Source organism: Dendropsophus ebraccatus, chromosome 1 (assembly GCF_027789765.1).
Source record: "Dendropsophus ebraccatus isolate aDenEbr1 chromosome 1, aDenEbr1.pat, whole genome shotgun sequence".
Taxonomy (NCBI): Eukaryota; Metazoa; Chordata; class Amphibia; order Anura; family Hylidae; genus Dendropsophus; species Dendropsophus ebraccatus.
The window spans coordinates 39452117-39471991 of NC_091454.1; the positions used below are offsets into that span (position 1 = coordinate 39452117).

General features: G+C 42.0%; 1 pseudogene; it reads left to right on the forward strand.

Annotated features, from left to right (window-relative positions):
* Nucleotides 1-9362: 9362 nt before the first annotated feature.
* On the forward strand, nt 9363-19625 carry LOC138782111 (synaptonemal complex protein 2-like; annotated as a pseudogene).
* The last annotated feature ends 250 nt before the right edge of the window (nt 19626-19875 follow it).

Below are 19875 nucleotides of genomic sequence, written 5' to 3' on the forward strand. Positions count from 1 at the left end.
AATCATACTTAGAATAACCAGTATTGGAAGCGACTTCTTGTTTAGTATGGACTAAGACCCTTTACGCATTTGAATTTTTTCTGTAATACTTTACTCATTTACTGGCATTATTGTATGATTGCGCTCCCAGCTCTCATCCATTTTGCTTAGAATGCCTGCCTGACGGGTTGTCTTAAATTCGTCCTCTGATCGGAGACGCTGAAGGGCGTGAGTTTGTCGAGTTTATGTGTTGTGTCTCAACGTTTTTGGTGTGTTCTATACACAACCTCGAGCATTGTGCTCTAATTATTACACTCTGACCTACAACTATGCTGGGTCTGCTACAAACACGTAATATTGCAATTTATGTTTATACTTCATTGGTTGGTTCTCTTGGTGTACTTTTATTACTGATCCACCATGCACACCATCTGTTTGTTTGATCGTTTACAAAAATCCTTTTAAAAACTCTTTAATAAAAATTATTAAAACGTAAAATTTTCTTTTGGGGGGCTGGGTGTGACTGTGTCTTGGATCGCTTCAGTTTTGGATCACTGTCCATTGTGGTAGATATAGCCAGGTTTATCAGGTCCCCTGCGCTCTTCTTCCTCTATTCTCTCTCCTCCAGGTGGATGGTGCTTCTATTCTTCATTGCACTCTATGGGACCTCAATTCATCCTGAGAACAAAGACATCTGGTTTAGCACATTGTCACCTATATGTCACCCTGATGTACAGTTTCTAGCAATGACCATTTGACTATTATAATGCAGTTTCCTTATTGGACTCCATTTCTTCCCAATTCTGAGGCATAGAGATGAACAAAGCGAATAAGACGAATTCCGATTTGCAGCCAATCAGGCGCTAAATTCTCCTCACTGCAATTTGCAAATATGCAAAGTTTGCTTTGCAAATTTGCTAAATATTGCCGCCGCCATAGCGACTGCGTATGTTAGCTTATACTTACACGCAGTTCCGCAGTTACGAATATCACAGTTGTGTACATCACAAGATAAACGTTCGCATGTTTGAAAATGATTATTATAACTATTCTGATCATCAAAGAAATAGTTCATATCAGCGAACACGAACAATTAGGGGCATATGTGTACAAACATGTTCGCGCGCCACTCTTTTAAATGAAATTCGTTTGTATGCAATTCACAAATATTCACGAATTCGTGTGAATTTTCTCGAACTTCGCGAAGAGAATTTCCGAGTGATTCACTCATCTCTACTGAGGCATCTACCACTAAATAGCGTGGCAATATTATAGCATCTACCCTAGAGCTGGGAGTCTTCTAAGCATACAATAAGGTGTAAATTCCCCCAGTATGTAAGCCTTCCATATAAACCTCTCCCTCTAAACTCTGCAAGCCTCTAATACCAGCATCCAATAGCATTCAACATAATTTCATTGATCCCCTACAGTTTATACAGTATCACAGTATTTCTAGGATATATTTATATTTTATCACAGTGTTTAGAGTCACAACATATATAATTTATTGTTAATAGGAAATAAAAGATGTGGCGGTAGAGCTTGAAGACCGGCTCCAGAGCTTCCTCAGGGAGGTGCTGATCCCCGCACCAGAGGCCGTCGTGTAAGACCCGGACCATATACTGAGAGAAGAAGGGCGAGCACCGCAGGAGAGGGGCGGCCCTGTACGGGGTACGAGGAGGACCCGTCGGTTTATGCGCATGTTACAGCAGACCATTTGTACAATTAAAAATAGGCCTGAATGTTTCCACATAGAGTTGTCATCTGCCTTATGCAGTACGAGGCATGGGTGCCAGTGAGCCGTTTGCCCTGCTCCCATGAATCCCACAAACACTGCATCCGACCCTGGCTGCTGGGGAATCCAGTATGCCCCCTGTGCCGCCAGGAGCTGTTGGTATTCTAATCAACAAGGAGGAAACAGACGGGGTAAGTAAAATTCATATTATATCCTAGAAATACTGTGATACTGTATAACCTGTAGGGGATCAGTGACATTATGTTGAATGCTATTTGATACTGGTATTAGAGGCTTGCAGAGCTCAGAGGGAGAAGTTTATATGGAAGGCTTACCTACTTCTCGGTATTGGGGGATTGTACACCTTACTGTGTGCCAAGAAGTCTCCCAGCTCATAGGGAGATGGTATAATAATGCTGCGCTATTTAGTGGTAGATACCTCAGTACACATGAGCGAAACACTCTGTTTCGAAAAGTTCACGAATATTCACACAAAATTGCGAATATTTTCAAATTGCATGCTGATGAATTTCAGTAAAAATAGTGGAAGGCGAACATATTCGTAAATGTATGTACAAACATGCCGCTAATTGTTCGTCGTTATGAACAATTTCTTCGATGATCGGAATGGTTACAACAATCATTTTCAAACATGCGAACGTTTATCTTGTGATGTACGCAACTGTGTAATATTTACAACAGTGTAATTGTAGCAATTGTGAAGTATAAGTATAAGCTAACATGTGCAGTCGCTATGGTGGCCGCCATGTTTAGCGAATTTGCAAAGCGAATCTGACGAATTGCAATGAGGCGAATTAAATTCCAGATTCACTGCAAATCGGAATTCGTCATATTTGCTTTGCTCATTTCTATGCCTCAGTATTGGGAAGAAAAGGAATCGGATAAGGGAACTGTATTATTGTAATGGTCATTGTTAGAAACTGTACATCATGGCCAATAAAGTTTTACTTTATAGGTGACAATGTGCTAGAGCAGATGTCTATGCTCTCAGGAGTAATGGAGGCCCCATACAGTGCAATGAAGAATAGGAGCACCATCCACCTGGAGGAGAGAGAATAGAGGAAGAACGCAGGGGACTTGATAACCCTGATATCTACCACAATGCACATTGATCCAAAACCGAAAAGATCCAAGGCACAAGCACACCCAGCCCCCCAAATTAAAATCAATCTATCTATCTATCTATCTATCTATCTATCAAATCACAGTGTTTAGAATCATAACCTATTTAATTTATTGTCAACAGGAAATAGAAGACACTGCAGTAGAGCTTGAAGACCGGCTCCGGAGCTCCCCCCAGGAGGTGCTGCTCCTCGACCAGAGGCTGTTGTGCAAGACCCAGACCATATAGTGAGAGGAGAAGAGCGAGCTCCGCAGGAGCGGGGAGGCCTTCTGTGGTAAATGGAGAAACAGCTGAAGGTCAGCAGAATGCCCCCGGATCTGTACGAGTTAACTATGAGGATACGGCGGTAGATTTTCATGGTAAAGTAGGCCATTGATAATTTACACCATTTCTACATAGGCCCAAATGGTTCCACAGAGAGTTGTTTCATCTACCTTATGGAATACAAGGCATGGGTGGCAGCGAGCCGTATGCCCTGCTCCCATGAATTTCATGAAACTTGCATACGACCGTGGCTGCTGGAAAATCCAGTTTGGCCCCTGTGCCGCCAGGAGCTGATGTTATCCTAATCAACGAGCAGGAAAAAGACGTGATAAGTAGAATCCATTATATATGTATACTTATTTTTATCTAATACCAGCATCAAATGGCATTCAACATAATGTCATCAATTCCCTACAGATTATACAGTTTTACAGTATTTCTAGAATATAATATTAGATTCAATTTACCCTGCATGTTTCCTCCTCGTTGATTAGTATAATATAAGCTCCTGGTGGTACAGGGGGCAAACTGGATTTTCCAGCAGCCACGGTCGTATGCAACTTTCATGAAATTGATGAGAGCAGGGCAGACGACTCATTGGCACCCATGCCTTGTATTCCAAGGCAGATGACAAAACGTTCTCTTGTAATGCTACAAATTATTAATGGCCTGTTGTAGCATGAGCATATACCACTGGGTTCTTCTATGTACAATTTACAGGATCGGGGGCATTCTGGTGACGTTCAGAGTCATGTAACATTTTATGGGATATGCAGCTATTGATCAATTTTTCTCACACTTTGGGTTGCAAGACATTTTCTAAGTTCTATCCCACAGGATATGGCTTTTTAGACAGCCATAGGGGAATTACTGACAGTTCTTTTACTGTGCTCCCCTGATCTTTTAGACAGACCAGATGACAGGAACAGAAAACTTCATCTTAGGGGATTCCTGTAGCCGCTATGAGGTCAGGGAGTAACCAACAGAGGCCTACAGCATGTCAGCCTTAAAGTGAATTCACCACTAGGTACATCGCTATGGACTTTTCACATTAACAGGCCAGTGCGGGGATCTCCCCTCCCCTGTGACGGAGCTCCATTGATTGTAATAAAAAAGAAGAAAAAAGGGGGGGAAAAGGCGCTTCCTAGTGCAATATCTGAGTTACTGGATAGCAAATATGCACAAAAACATCAATGTGCTCACCTTTGGAGGTTGTGCAATAGTAGGCACAACACTATATCAAAGCGTAATGTCAATACCGCAGCTTAGCAGAGGATCATCTACACAGCGTGTAGAGTCGATACACCAAAAAGAAGTCAGGTCCTTAGAGGACTATAGGGCCCACAAGCGATCCTTCCAATAGCATAGCGCAGGTATTCCAGCTAGGTGGTTAATAAGCCGTGTGCGGTCGGCTCCCAATGGATGTAACTCACCAAGCCAAGTCCTTACTAAAACGAATTTATTTAAAACAAGCGACGCGTTTCGGCACACTAATCTCTCAGTGCCTTTCTCAAGCTTAACAGAACACACAACACAGAGCAATACATATACCCCTGTAGTACAACAGGTCCCAGAACGGCACTTCAGAACGGATACCTGCGCTATGCTATTGGAAGGATCGCTTGTGGGCCCTATAGTCCTCTAAGGACCTGACTTCTTTTTGGTCCATTGATTGTAATGAAGCAGCTCTTGTTGTTACTGAACTATTTAAGTCTGTAGGATCTACCTCCTCTGTACTTGCACCTAGATTATAACCACAAAGCTTTTTAATGTTTCAATGTTTTTATTGAAGTTTTTTACAAGTTTTTAACAAATAAGCATAACAAGTTCAACAGAAAACTCAAGGTATCAGGTGACTGCACCATTTAACTGATTCGCTTATCCAGTGACAAGCAAGGAGGCAGGAGCTGTTATGCAAATGAACAAATAAACAGGTCAAGCTAACATGCACAGGTGGCGACAGCTGCTGCGATAAAATAATTGAAAATGACTGATGCAGTCAAGCCAAAGCATATGAAAGAACACATATAACCAAACTTTCTAAAACAACACAAACAGACGAGGAGGAGACTGGCTTTTGATCAAATTAGCATCAATGGAATACATTAATTTACTAATGTGCAAGTGTGGTCACGATGGGTGGCACCTGAAAGAAGTCGACAGAGGCTTAGGAGATAAAGTAAGAACTGGATACCCATTTAATCCAAATATTCTGAAGAGGAAGTAGTTGACCTAGTGTTAGGAAGCGGACAGCAGGACAAGACAAGATAGTGAGCCCTAAGCTCAGCCCCGCCCACTGTCCTCTACCTACTTGCCACAATCTGCCCTAAGATGGCGGTAAGCAACTGGGCGGCAGTCCCTGCACTGGCTAGGTGGGTCACAAAGACAAGACAGACAGACAAAACACAATGAAGAATAGTCGACAGGCCGGGTCACAACAATCGGGCAGCACAGTACGAAATCACAATCCAATAAGCAGAGTCAAAAAACAAGCAATATGGTCAGGGGCAGGCGGCTAGCAAGGATAGTCAGAACACAAGGCAGAAGGGTCAGAGAAAAGACATAATAGCAGAACTACTAGCAGGCAGAGACAAGCTCAATAACCAGCAATAAGTGCACAGACTGAGGTTAGTATATAGGAGGCCAGGGCTCTGGTCCAGAATGTAATTGGACCATCCCCCTGATCTCCAAGCACAGACAGCTGAGAACAAAACAGATACACTGGCAGGAAGACCTGTCAGTCACAGCAGAACCAAGCACAGATTAACCATAACATGGCCAGACAGAATTCAGCAGGTGAATTCGGGTGTGTCTCCCAACAAAAATGAGCATATAAACCAGTGTTCACACACTTCAAACTAAAACACAAAGAGAATACAAGAGTTTTAGCACCTTCTCTGCTGCACAGAGCTAGCCGAGGGGTGCATAATGCTCTGCAAAGATACCATCCTGACACCATCCTAGAGTAAGAAATCAGCCGTTCCATAGTATAGCGCCTTTGAGGTCCACTTATCACCTCCTGAAGTAAGGGAGGAGTAGGTGACTTCCAATAGCGTGTCACAACCAGTCTCGCAATAGTGATAACCTCTACAAAACAGAGTTCTGTCTTAAGCAGGTATCACGTGTAAATCCAAGAACACCAGGGCCTAAAAGACCACTTGTAGGCCCTCAGCCACTCTTCGGCTGTCTCAGGTTTATACAAAGAAGTTTCCCATTTTACAATAGCAGAGGATTTTGTAAAAGAGAGAAAGTCACCTAAAATATTATACAGTGGGCGTAACCCTTTCAAGCGACCCAAAAGCATGTTGTGTATTTGATTCTTCCAATGAATTTCAGGGTGAGGAACATTATTTAGACAGTGTCTGATCTGAGAGTATAGGTAAAAATCCCTGGAAGGTACGTCAAAGTTGCTCTGTAAACATTGGAAATCATGTAGAACATCTTCTTGGCATAAATCTTTGATTTTCTGTAAACCTTTAGACATCCATTGTCTTAGCAAAACACTGGAACAGAGAGGTAAATGGTTATGTTTTTATGACCAAACGTGTGCATAGAGGAGGCCAGGTAGGTTATTGTCGCAAAGGGCTCTCTATTTGTATCGACAATTTACAGGAGTCGGCTTCAGACCACCAATCTTTGATCTGGGATAAAACAGTAGCTTGATATTAATAAAATAAGTCTGGAATCCTCAGTCCACCTTAAAGAGGTGGTTTAATAAGTGTATGGTAAACTATCCGTGTTTTTTTGTTATTCCAGATAAACCAGGAGAGTATAGAGCAAGCTCTTTGGAAAAATCTGACAGGAATGTTAATAGGTAGGACCTGGAATAAGTTCATGTGGAGAGGAAGAAGCAGCATTTTGATAGCCGATTCTCTGGCCACCCATGATATCTCTAAGGTCGCTTCCAATTGTAATGTGAGAAGAAGGAGTAAATTGTTGATCTGATACAATATAGAAAGATCTGCTGTCATGTGTGCCCTTAGATATTACAAGGAGTGTTGCTGCCAATCAAGCGGGAATTTCTTTTTCAACTTGGCCACTACTTCTTCAGACACATGAAACAGGAGGGCCTCAGATTTTGTCTTATTAAGTTTGTAATAGAAAATCTTCCAGATCCACTATTTTATTTTAGGAATCTTATTTCGTCATTCAAATCAGTGTAAGAGTCCACAAGAGTATTATGAGCACCGACCAGCTCTTCCAGCTTAGAATCGGCATGATCCTTTCCACCCTCCAGTTGCTGAACAGAGGATGATAGAGGGTTAATAGCTTCTTTAATGCTGTTTTAGGGAGTCCCTCAGGGCTGAAAGCATGAGCTGTAGGGTGGCATTGGTAGTTGGGGATTCATCAGAAGGAAAGTCCTTAAAGGAGTCTACTGTGGTCTGTTCAGGGACATTTTCATCTGCAATGTCATAAGCCCTGTGCTTCTGTTTAGCTCTACTAAGGCATTTGGGGGAGAGAGGGGGAGAGCCTGTGGCACTGCTGTTAATGTTTCCTATACTGTGTTGTGCAGCGTGCTTAATGTTTGTGTCCACATTATTGGGGTCACCACTCTCATCCCCGTCATGGAGAGAGGCCAGGGTAGAGAAGCGATTTGCTACCGGGAGCTGCTAACAGTCTCTCTCACTCCAGCTGCTGTTAGTGGCGGCCGCGCTCCTCTTCGGCTCTTGGATTCCCGCTTTTTAACGGGTTTATGGTCTACCTTCCCACTTCTGGATATCTCTGTCGGTTCTCGGCGCACTTAGCCGACAGACTGTCTGGTTTTGACATGTTGTGCTGTCACTGTCTCTTATCTGTGAGCTGATGAGGACGGAGTCTCTATGCGTCCATCCGCTCCAGTGGCTAAACACGCCCCCCCCCCTCAAAGCTTTTTAAAATGGGACACATTTCTAGTGACTTGATGGTCCTGGTGTTAAGCAGTAACCATGGTACCTTTTTACTTGCGTGACATGGAAGTGTTCTGGATGATATGGGGATGAGAAATTGTTGCTGGGTCTCAGCCTTTTAACAAGAACCCAATCTCCCACTTCCAGCTTTTTGCTGCGATGACTGCCCTTATCCACATATCTCTTCATTCTTTCTTTAGCAGTGGAATCATTGAGAACCAATGGAGTCTGAACAGAAGCTACTGGGATGTCCGGAAGTTTAATGTGCAAAGGCCTGTTGAAAAGCACAGTCAACATAATGTCATTGATCCCCTACAGGTTATGTAGTATCACAGTATTTCTAGGATATAATATGAGATTCTAATTAACCCGTCTGTTTCCTCCTTGTTGATTAGGATAACATCAGAACCTGGCAGCACAGGGGCAAACTGGATTCTCCAGCAGCCACGGTCGTATGCAGGTTTCATGAAATTGATGGGAGCAGGGAAGACGGATCACTGGCACTCATGCCCCAACTTTCTTTCGAACCATTTAGGCCTATGTTGTAATGAAACAAATTATCAATGGCATGCTGTTGAATGAGCATATACCGCCGGGTCCTTCTAATAACCCGTACAGGACCGAGGGCATTCTGGAAAGCGGTTTCTCCATTTTCCATAGATGGCCGCCCTTCTCCTGCGGGGCTCGCCCTTCTCCTCTCTGTATATGGTCAAGGTTTGGCAGGACGGCCTCTGGTTCAAGGAGCAGCAACTCCCTGGGGAGCTCTGGAGCCGCTCTTCTAGCTCTACAGCTGTATAGTCTTCTATTTCCTATTGCTAATAAATTATATGTTATAATTTTAAGCAAAATATTGAGGGTACAAATGGCAATGAAACAGTGTAAATATACACCTGGTGTAAACTGCCCACAGCAACCAATCACAGCTCTTTTTTGTTATTCTACCAGAGCTGAAAGCTGAGCTGTGATTGGTTTCTGTGAGCAGTTTACACCAGCGGTATATTTACACCCTTTAATAAATCTCCCCCAATGTAGGTCGCTGAGATGAGTGAGGAGGACAAGTTGAATCCTGGAGAAAAAATACCCATTCCATCTGAATATTATCTGGAAACGCTTTTCACTGAGGCTTCTAAGGGCCAAGGATTTCAGAAAATTAGTGAATTATTTGAGGATAAGGTAGTATGTTTATCACAGAGATACAGGAAGGGTAAACCAGCTGGACAGAATAATAAATAAGTAATTACATTGAAATGAATTCCAACATGTATTTTTATTACTGAAATGCATTCAGCTCTTCTGCAAAAGTGAGTATCAGGAAGGTTGCTGATCATTGATTGAGCAGGGAGTGGTTTCTAAGATGGTCTTGTGGTTTGAAAGAACCCTGGAGTTTCTGAAGATTTGCAGTGACCACAAGAATATCAGCACTTGTAGAAGACTTTTATGACACAACACTGGTAATCAGTAAATGTAACCCTGGGGATGGAGTAAAACAGTTGCCGGAGACCTTCTTGTATACTCTGGGTTTCATCATTCTGGATGAGTGGCCTCCTTATTCTGTTAGACTGGAGGCACTAAAGACTTTCAACTTCATACTTGATTACATCTCAAGGGAAGAAAAGAAAAAACTTAAATCCTCTGAGGACATGTGTACTTTAATGCAAGGCTTGGCAAGAAAACTGTTGGAAGTTGGAGACTATGAGATCCAGCTTGCCGTTACTGAATCCCTCTGCAGATTGACAACCAGAAAGATGAGAGAATTGTGTTCAAAAGTGGTTTGAAGACTCCTTCGCCCAAGCCTTCAAAGAAATAAATGATAAGGATTTTGAAACGGATTGCCGAAGATTTTTAAACTCTCTTAATTCCCGGTTAACAGACACAAAAAGGGTCCACACCTTCCCAATGCATTAGTGTATCAACAGATGTGGGTGTGCTGAGAAAACCTGAGCATGAAAAACTTGAATGTTTTTGGATTGATTTTAATGTTGGCAGCCAAAATGTCTCATTCTACATGCAAAATAGCAAGGGTCCTCTTTGGGATGTTGTCAGAATGCAGAAAGAATGTCTAAAGTGGATGCAGTTTGGAAGAATATAGAGCAAAATCTCACTCATCTGAGGCACGATGTGTGATGTCTCCGGAGTTCAGGCGCAGAGCGGCTTTGCCATGGGTAGTAGTCCGATGGATGGAAGGAGTCGTAGTGTAAAAATTATATACATCTTTATTGGAATGACGTCAAAAACAATACGTTTCGAGGCCGAACCTCTTCATCAGATCATTACAAACAAGTATGCATGTCAGATATTTATGTCAGAAGGTGTGGGAACACCCAGATTGGAATTTCCCACACCCTCTGACATAAATATCTGACATGCATACATGTTTGTAATGATCTGATGAAGAGGTTCGGCCTCGAAACTTATTGTTTTTTACGTCATTCCAATAAAGGTGTATATAATTTTTACACTACGACTCCTTCCATCCATCGGACTACTACCCATGGCAAAGCCGCTCTGCGTCTGAACTCCGGAGACATCACCCATCGTGCCTCAGATGAGTGAGATTTTGCTCTATTTTCTCCACCGAATTCTTCGGACCTCCGGACGGGCAGCGGGCAAAGAGTTGTAAAAATTAAGCTTCAGGCGGTGTCTTGCTCGTAGCGCGGCCGCAAAAGGTGAGCAACACCGAATCTTAGCTACTTTACTACACAATCTGCTGCAGCATTACGCTATGTGCGCCAGGCGCTGTCTTTCTTTTTCTACAGTTTGGAAGAATGCAATGGACAGAAACTCTTAACCATACACCTCAGATCCCTCTATCGATCAATAACATGGCAGTAAAATACATCAAGATACAGTTTGAACTTAAGCATGACATTCAGAATGCTACAGCTAAAACATATGGAGAAGATCTTCAAATGCAAGGAAACAGTGAGAGATCAATTCAAGCAGATGCGGCATCTTCCACTGGAACAAGTGATGCGAAAAAAAATGGTGGCCAACAGAATGGGGCCCAGTCAGCTAATGGCATGGATCAGTCTTTATTAACAGGATCACAGCAGAGAACGCCCAGGTTAAGCAAGCAACAAGCTAAATTGCTAGTGGCAGAATATTTTGACAAAGACAGCAATGATGGATAGATGTTCCCCCAATTTCCCCTTGATGCTCCTAGGCTTCTAGAGTATCCTGGCAGCAACAACCTTTCTGAAAATTCAGGCAAGATTTCAACACCCACTACGGAAACAAAGAGCACGACACCAAAGCAGCAATCTGCGGAAAAAAGATCTATCGATGTTTACACATTTGGAAATTCATCAGAAGAGTCTGCTTCTAATTTGGAGGTGTCTGTCATGAAAAAGTCTTCATCCCACAGGAAGACTAATACAAACACAACAAGGCCAGGAAGTCTGTCTTCCCAGAAAACTGATACCAAAAAGGATGACTTTAAAGGCTACATTTCTAGTGGAAGTGAAGTGGAGTGGGGCCAGGAACATCCAAGAAAATCCTCAGCAAATTCTGCAGGCTATAGCCGTAAAAAGCAAAAACTTAAAATGCTTCCATTATCTCCAGAAAGTTCTGATGACACAGAAAAGCCCCAAAATGTGGAACAATCTTGAATCTTTGAAATAAGATATCTGGACATTTAGCTAGCAGACTTTATGGCAGCTACAGAAGATGGAAGCAAATATCTTTGGCCACGAGCTTCTTGGTCTTATGTAAGGTTCACTTGCCTCTCTGGGAAGAATTTCTCAATCTCTCCTTAAAAATCAACGTCTTTACTCAACTTTTAACCATATGGAAAAATCTTCAGCACCGATGTACAATGACCATTATAATAATGACTTATCTACCCAATACTGAGGCATCTACTGCTAAATACCACAGCATTCCATATAAACCTCTCCCTCTGAGCTCTGCAAGCCTCAAATACCAGTATCAAATAGCATTCAACATAATGTCATTGATCACCTATAGGTTATACAGTATCACTGTATTTTTAGGATATAATATGAAATTCTACTTAACCCGTCTGTTTCCTCCTCGTTGATTAGTATAACATCAGCTCCTGACAGCACAGGGGGCAAACTGTATTCTCCAGCAGCCACGATCGTATACAGATGTCATGGTATATATGGGAGCAGGGAAAACAGCTCTTTTCTTACTCAATGACCTGGCAGTAAGTGTGGGGTGTAGGAGATACTCCCTGTATCTGTATTCTGTTTACTTACTCCGGACCATATATTATCAGATAGCTAAACTCCTTGCAGCTGGCATTGTAGAACGATTCCAGGTTTATTCCAGGTAGGAATCTTGTAGAAATGCTGGTTACAATGGTGTGAAAAGAATATAAATGACCAGGGTCAACAGCAGGATACAGTTAACTTGCACAGAACATTAGGCTAAAATGGATGACAAGATGAGGGAGAAGGAAGGAGCTGACACACTACAGCTAGGGTACAGGAAGACAGGAGGGTCAAACTTAAACAGGCAATGCAATATAACATAGACACATGTCAGTGAATGAAACCAAGTCCTGGGACATGACAAGCTCACTGGCACCCATGCCTCGTATTCCATAAGGAAGATGACACAACTTTCTATGGAACCATTTGGGCCTCTGTTGTAGTGGTGCAATTTATCAATGGCCTGCTTTAACATGCACATCTACCGCCCGGTCCTTCTAGAACCCCGTAGAGCAGTTCTTCTCAAACTTTTTCTACTGGAGCCTCACCAAACAGACCAAGGCAATGCCGGGGCCTCACTAGACTGACCAAGAGGGTGCCTGGGCCTCACTATCTGTGGTGAAAGTCCATTTAAAAGCTGAAAGTAATGCCAGGGCTACCTTTCAACCATCTCCCAAGCTCTATATACTAATAAAGCTAGTATGAAATGAATTAATAATGTTGCTAAAATGAAGATTTTTGCAAACAGTAAAAGGACTGTGCAGATCATAGTTACTTTTGTGAAAACTGGTTCCCCAGCTGGGCCTCACCAACAACTAGGGGGCGCCTCACTGGTGAGGCCCGCCTCACAGTTTGAGAAGCACTGCCGTAGAGGACCGGGGGCATTCTGAAAACATTCAGCGGTTTCTACATTTTCCATAGATGGCCGCCCCTCTCCTGCGGGGCTCACCCTTCTCCTCTCTGTATATAGTCCGGGTCTGGCAGGATGACCTCTGGGTAAAGGAGCGGCACCTCCCTGGGGGAGCTCCGGAGCCACTGTCTTAGCTCTACTATGGCAGAGTCTTCTATTTCCTTACTAATTTAATTTTTATTGAAACAAAAAGAATTTTTCGATAAGTTTTGTATAAGCATTGGTATACAATAGTATTACAAGAGTAGTTTACAAATATTTGTGTGGTAGATAAATAGCCAGTTTAGAGAAGCTATGACATAGCTTTTCCTTACATCTCTGTTGAGTTTAACAAACTATATAATTTTATTGAGTTATAGTAAAGAAAGTACATAAGGAAAGAGAGAAATGAGAGGAAGGGTATGAGGGAGGGGTTGGAGGAAGGGGTATGGGGTAGGGATGGTAGGTGTAATAATTATTTTGTATGAGGTAAGGAGATCTTGTGGATGAGTTGCTTCTTTTGATTGTAGTTATATAGCGAAGTGAGTTTTAAGAAATAACAAATTGGCATACCTGGCAATGGGCACTTGTCGTCGCAGAGGCATCTTCTCAGCTCAGATCCATTTTATATGTCTCTCCAGTGCAATAAGACGTGTGATTAACCATGTTAATAGTAAAACAGAAGAGTCTAAGTGTCCGAGAAAGGTCCTGATTTGACAATTGTGTGGGAAATTAAGTAGAGGAGTCTCCCAATAGATTCTTATATCTCAATTCGACCCATTTTAACCAGCGAGTATAGAACGTTATGTTATCATTGTTATCTGATATTAGCTCTTCGAATCTATGGTATAGGTCTACTTCTTTGACCCAATCTGTGATGGATGGGGATGAAGAGGATTTCTATTTCCTCGTTGGACGCGTGGACAGCTCCACCATATGTGAAGCATTGTGCTTCTTTCTTCCTCACATCTCCAACAGCAGTCTTTGATATTGGGATACATCACTTTCAGTTTTGAAGGTACTAAGTACCATTTAGATAGTACCTTGTAGTACTTTCTTGTATGTTGCAAGATATTGATGTTTTATGTGTAAGATGAAATGCTGTCTGGCTTTCAACATCTGAGAAAGAAACTTTTAATTCCTGCTCCCAGCTCTTAATGAAGTCAGGTTGAGAATCTTCTGAGTTTGTGCTGAGCAGGTTATATAATGTTGAGACTGTCTTGGGGGTGGAGGAGTTTAAGGCACAAAGCTTTTCGAAAGGTAGCAGTTTCCTTTTAAGCTGAAGATTGTTACCTTGTCTATTAATGAAGGCCTGTAATTGAGCGTATTGATTAGTTTCCGCGATGGACTGTGGTATGAAGCTATCTTTGAATCCAGGAAGCTCTTCAAGTGGCAAGAGTCCATCCGAATTCATCAACCTATGGAAGGTTATCTCCTCGTCCATGGGCATTCTAAGGAAATGTTTTTTATGTAATGCTGCTAAAAATCTGGGGTTTCTTCAAATTGGAGTAAGAGGGCCGTCGGCACGAAACATATTTTTAATTTCCATTAAGGGTGAATTTACCAGAGATACTATTGTTGCGCTGATTAGGGAGAGCGTAAGGGATAGATGATTGTTTAGAAATTCTTTTGGGGTCCATAGAATGGCTGAGGTATTAAAATTGGTAATAAATGATTCTAGACCTATCCATTGTTTGTTTGCCCTTTGTTAAAAGCATTCTATTACTCTGTTAAAAATTGCTGCGTAATAGTAATGCCTGCAACTCAGGAGGGCTAGGCCTCCTTTTAGTTTAGGTCTGATGAGAGTCTTGGACTTTACTCCTTTACTCGAGGAGGTTTATTTGCCCATACAAACTTGAGAGAATGGAGAATGGAGCTTAATCTGGACAAGTAGGTTCTATTAAGTACTGCTGGGACTGCTTAGAAAAGGTATAGCAGTCTGGGTAGAGTATTCATTTTTAGTATATTGATCCTTCCTACCCAAGAAAACTCCTTTCTTCCCCAAGTTTGCAAGTCCACTTTGATCCTGTTAAGGAGGGGGGTAAAGTTTGCTTCTATAATTTCTTTTTGGGAGATAGCTATATGTGTACCTAAGTAATTAATGGTTTTATCGTTCCAATTGAATGGGAAGTTCCCCTTCAGGATGGTCCTTTCTTTTTCTGGTATTCCAATGCATAAAGCTTCGCATTTATTTAAATTGAGCTTATAGTTGGAAAAATAAGCAAACTCCTTTATAGTAGCCAGTAGGGAGGGAAGGGAGATGTGGGGTTTGGTCAGAAATAGCAAAAGATCATCTGCGTACACTGAACACAAATGATGGGGTTCACCTACCTGTACACCTGTGATATCTGGGTTGTTCCTAATTGCCCCTAATAAATGCTCAATGCAAAGAACGTAGAGCAGTGGCGTCAAAGGGCAGCCCTGTCTCGTCCCGTTCCTAATGGCCAGTTATTCGGACAGAGAGCCATTCACTTTGATCTTTGCGGTGGGGGAGTTATATAGGGCCAATATTTTAGTTATTAAATTTGGGCCTAGACCCACTTGTTAAAGAGTGGCTTCCATGAATCTCTGGTCCACCCAGTCAAACGCCTTTTCGGCGTCTAATGCCAAGAATACAGCTTTTGATCGTAAATTGCTCACATGGTTGGCCAGAGCAAACGTTCTGAGCGTATTATCTTTTGCCTCTCTATTTGGAGTGAAGCCAACTTGATCAGGGTGGACAGGAGATTCAAGGAGTGGACATAGGCGATTCGCAATTAGTTTGGCAAAGATTTTGGTATCAGTATTTTATAGAGAAATAGGTCTATTATTATAAAAGCTTCAAGAAATGCTGGGGAGAATGACTGTTTGTCCGAGAGGGAGTTGAAGGAATCTGCTAAGAAAGGAGTGATATATTCAGAAAATTGTTTGAAAAATTTATCATGGTAAATTTTTAATAACCTCCTGTATTTCCTGGAGTGAGAACGTGAGTGCGATTTATTTTCTTCTGAAATCACGGGTAGTTTGGTGTATATTTGGTGTATATTTGTATATTTGCTGTATATATGTGTTTGGTATATATTGGGCCAATGACGTGATTACTGTGGGTGGCAGATTGTGTAATGAAAACAATGAAATCAATTCTGCTATAAGAATTAGTGGGCGTAGAAAAATATGAAGAGTCCTTCGTAGTAGGGTTCAGAATTCTCCATGTATCGAATAATTTGAGGTCTTTTAGGGATCTTAGTCTTACCTGAGGAGGTGTCTAGTAAGGGGTTTAGTGGTGTGTTGAGATCTCCCCCTATTATTATATGGCCCTTTGCGATATCATGAAGTTCCCGGAGTGTATTATTGATAAAAGGTATCTGATCATGATTGGGAGCGTATATATTGGCAAGAGTGAGGGTTTCCTCTGCTATGGAGCAATTAAGAAAGATAAATCTGCTATCAGGGTCAATATTACCATCTAATTGTTTGACCGGTAGCGATTTATGAAAGCCGATGGAGACCCCCTTGATTTTTTTCTCTGTGGATGTGGCGTGAACCCAGACAGGGTAATATTTATTTTTGGATAAGTCAGGGTTTTTGCTAGTTTTAAAGTGTTTCTTGGAGAAGAAGAATTTTGGCCTTTTTTATGAAGCGGTTATAGTATATTGGATCTTTTCTCGGGTGTGTTGAAACCGTTTACGTTTAGTGTGCCTATTGTTAGGTCTGTCATTTCAGTTAATATGAGTACTTACTCCACAAGAGACTCTTTTCTTGAGTGGTCGAGTGATCACAGGGAATTGTAGGAGATGTCTCGGGGAGTCCAAGAAACTATAACAAGGACATATAGTCTCAGTTTAGGTCATGACAGATATAATAAAATGTAGAACCTATATTAAGAATGCATATACAAATGTAAGCCCCGGCCGTTGGACACAGCGCTGCCGGATTAAAAGTTGTTTTCATGACAATAACTGCATCCTCTGTCGAACGGACCCCAGGACAGATCTTCGTTTAAAAGCAGCTATCTGATGGTACAAGTGGTTTGGGGGGGTCAGATTGTGGGTACAGAGTCGCTTTAAAGGGTAATCATGCACTTGCAAATTATATCCCTAGGGCGTTTCGGGTCCCTCCCTTTTGGCTTTAACTTCCTGTGTGCTATATCCAGTTCTATGTGGGTCTATCAAAAATGGTGTTGAAAATCGAGGAAAGTACTCCATGTAACTTGTTGGTTTTTACATCCTCGGGGAGGCCTCTAAATCTAATGTTATTCCTCCTGTTTCTGTTTTCAATGTCATCGAGTCTCAATGTTAACATCTTTTGTGAAACTTGGAGGGATTGTGTCGTGTATATGAGACTTTGTGAGTCATGTTTTATTTGGATTTTCTCCATAATGTCTGTTTTTTTCCCAACCGCAGCAAATTTGTTTTGAACCTGGATAAGATCTTTCTTCCAGAGTGATTTTAATTCTGTTGCTAAGTTATTAATGTCTTGCTTAGTCGGGATCAGTGAAAGCAGCGCTTGCAATTCGGGGTGTCCCTGAAGCGCGTTGAGTGCATTAATGTTGGATTTCGTTTGCGCCTGATCAGAAGTGGCTGGTCTATGTACCACTGAATGAGTAGATGAGGAGGATGAGTCCTCTGATGAGTCCATATCATTGGAATCAGGGGGAACATTCATGTTACGCTTTCTGGGCGTTTGGAGTAATTTCTTTTTGTTTGGAGGCATCATGGTCAGAATCATTTACAGTGGTGTAGTCCTCTGAGTCCTCAGACTCTTGTGATAGACTTTTTTGTTAGGGTATTCTGGATGGGGAAGATGATCTCTGACTACTATGGTCTTGCTGTGTTATGTACTCATCAGCACTGTTTATGGATATGCCGTTAGAGTGTTTAGTGGTATGGTTATGGGTGAGGGTTATTACATGTCCCCCTTTACTGTGGCCATTTGTCTCTGTTGTGAAGAGAAGTGACAGGTGCTGCAGGGGCTGTTGTGGCTTCTCCTGTGCTGAGGCCGTTCTGTGCCCAATCCAAGATGGCCGCCGGAGGTGTCGGGATTCTGCCAGTGTTTGCCCGTGAAGCGGGGGGCTCAGAGGTTGCCCAAGGGGTGTCTGGGGAAGATCGTGGTCCGGGGATGTCCCCACTTACAGTCGCTGTCTTCATCTCAGCTCCGAGAGCCGAGAACGGGTTACTTCCGGTTTCGGCTGTGCCGGCAGCGTCCTCCAAGATGGCCGCGGCCTGATAATGATCAGACCCGCAGCTGTTCTTTCCCTCCGTACCCCTCTTTTGCTGAGTGGTTTCTCTCACAGATGGTCTCTGGATGTTCCCCAGCGTCTTTTTTTTCTTCTCGTTTTTTTTTTTTTTTTTTGGCTGCTCGCCATAGCCGATGTCCTCTGATTAGCTCAGGCCAGTGACGGAAAGGTGATCAGAAGCGTCTCTCCATGCAGCGCTCCAAACCACGCCCCCGTCTTCTATTTCCTATTGCTAATAAATTATATATGTTATAATTCTAAACAAAATATTGAGATTACAAATGGCGATGAAAATGCATCATCTTACATCTTGAAATAAGAAATCTGGACATTTAGCTAGAAAGCTCTATTGCAACTACAGGAGATGGAAGCAAATATCTTTGCCCTCAAGCTTTTTGGTGTCATGCAAGGATCACTTACCTCTCTGGGAAAAATTTCTCAATCTCTCCATTAAAGTCAATGTCTTCACTCAACTTTGAACCATTGGAAAATTGGATGAAGACACCATGGATCCTTTACAAGAAATTTCCTCCCCTGATAAGTCACCACACACAGACATCACCAGCAGAATGGACACAGAAAACTATACAAAACCGATTGATGAGGACACTGTAGAAGCTTTACAAGAAATGCCCTCCCGTGACCTGATTAGGACTAAAAGGATGTTGAAAGCTGCACAGACCCGATTGGTCTGTATCTTTAGTTATAAAAAAAGAAAAGTAAGCGATCAAATAGTGAAGGAGACGAAGGCAGTTCTTTAAGACCATGTAAACTTTTCAGTTCTGTCAGAACTTCAGCCCAAGTGGAAGATGATGCCTTTAATTTGGATTCTCATGAATCAGACATTACAGAGGGCAGCTTCATTTCATCTTTTGAACATTTTACAGAAGGCCTTAAAAAGAAAATGATGACACGGTATAAAAAGATGAAAGCTCGGGCTCATAAATTGCTGAAGGACTCCCATCTGCACCTTACTAATTTAATGACTCAGATACAACAGAGCAATTTTCAAAATTTAGATCATTTTCACACAGTAGTAGCTAAAGAATTACATAGTCTAGATGCAGAAACCTGGGCTGTAAAAAAGCGTTCGAGAAAGAGACCTTGAGTTTTTGGCAAGCACAGACTGTAAAAATGAATGAATTCTGTACCAATGAACGGCAAAGGATTGAAGCCATGGATCGATTGAAGCCATGGATCGTCATGCCATCTTTGCCCTCAAGCTTTTTGGTGTCATGTAAGGATCACTTACCTCTCTGGGAAGAATTTCTCAATCTCTCCATTAAAGTTAATGTCTTAACTAAACTTTTAACCAAATGGAAAAATCTTCAGCCCTGATGTACTGTTTCTATCAATGATCATTATAATACCGACTTATCTACCAAATACTGAGGCATCTAACGCTAAACAGTGCAGGTCACTAGATGCCATTTTTATTCTTCACCAAGCGACGGGAAAGGATTGAAGCCGTGGATCGCACAATAAATAATTAAACAGCCTTAAAAAGACGTAAGAAAGTACAACCTACATCCATGAGAGCTTCCATAACCTGTAACAATAATGTTTCATTTAATCAGCCTGTTTTATT